This window comes from Frankliniella occidentalis, unplaced genomic scaffold (assembly GCF_000697945.3).
Source record: "Frankliniella occidentalis isolate FOCC.00 unplaced genomic scaffold, Focc_3.1 Scaffold180, whole genome shotgun sequence".
In the NCBI taxonomy this organism is placed as follows: Eukaryota; Metazoa; Arthropoda; class Insecta; order Thysanoptera; family Thripidae; genus Frankliniella; species Frankliniella occidentalis.
This window is the reverse complement of record NW_026267306.1, coordinates 239254-240267: the sequence shown is the minus strand read 5'-3', so window position 1 is coordinate 240267 and position 1014 is coordinate 239254. Positions and strand designations below refer to the sequence as shown.

Here is a 1014-nt window from a genome sequence, read left to right as displayed (position 1 = left end):
AACAAAAAAAAGGCAACTTTTTTCGTGGGAAATGCCTTAAAATGGCGATTACTTGTTAGTGTGCGCGGGCCGGCCCCGCCTGCCTGCGGGACGGGCCAGGCTGTCGGCCGTGGTGGCCGCGGTCTGCGTAAGACACGCTCATCTTGTCAAAGGAGCGCCAAAATTTGCACAGGAGTTCTTAAAGATGTAAGAAACAAATTTTGCCCGAAGCCTTTTGTAAAATTTTGAACCGTTCAAACTGTACTGTTCAATTCGTACAACCTGGACATAATGGGATAAATAGCGGTGGCTCTGACCCTTATTAAGCCAATGCGTGGCGCGCAGCAACTTTGCAACTCCATTCGGTGATGCTAGACACAAAGCAAATGTTATCTAGGTAATTTGAACACCCTTGAACACTTTTTTGAACACGTTTGTACATTGTACGTGATGGAACACTATAAAAAAAATACAACTTAATGTAGAGAAACCTCATTTCTGACTTCAGATTTGTCATCAGCAGGTTCGTTTCATACGGAAAAGACGTGTCTGACATGTGTCTTTGAAAATACTACATGTTGTTCAGCTTAGTGTTCCATCCAGCGTTCGGAACAGGGTTGTCCACGCTACGCCACTGTCTGTGCAAGGTCACCTGGGGTTGAGGTGTCAGAAGTGTACAGATAAAAAAACATGTTTACGGCGGTTTAACTCACTACAAAATGTACAGGTTGTACGAATTGAACAGTACAGTTTGAACGGTTCAAAATTTTCCAAAAGGCTTCGGGCAAAATTTGTTTCTCACATCTCTAAGAACTCCTGTGCAAATTTTGGCGCTCCTTTGACAAAATGAGCGTGTCTTACGCAGACCGCGGCCACCACGGCCGACAGCCTGGCCCGTCCCGCAGGCAGGCGGGGCCGGCCCGTGCGTACTAACAAGTAATCGCCATTTTAAGGCATTTCCCACGAAAAAAGTTGCCTTTTTTTTGTTTGAGCGTGTTCCTCATGCTTTTTACTACAGAAAACAACAGTCGACAC

General features: G+C 45.6%; 1 protein-coding gene across 1 annotated transcript in view; it reads right to left on the bottom strand.

The window, feature by feature from the left end:
- The window catches only part of LOC113206924 (ATP-binding cassette subfamily G member 4), a gene marked incomplete in the record, with an annotated part of 11948 nt that overhangs the window by 5466 nt on the left and 5468 nt on the right, over nt 1-1014 (bottom strand).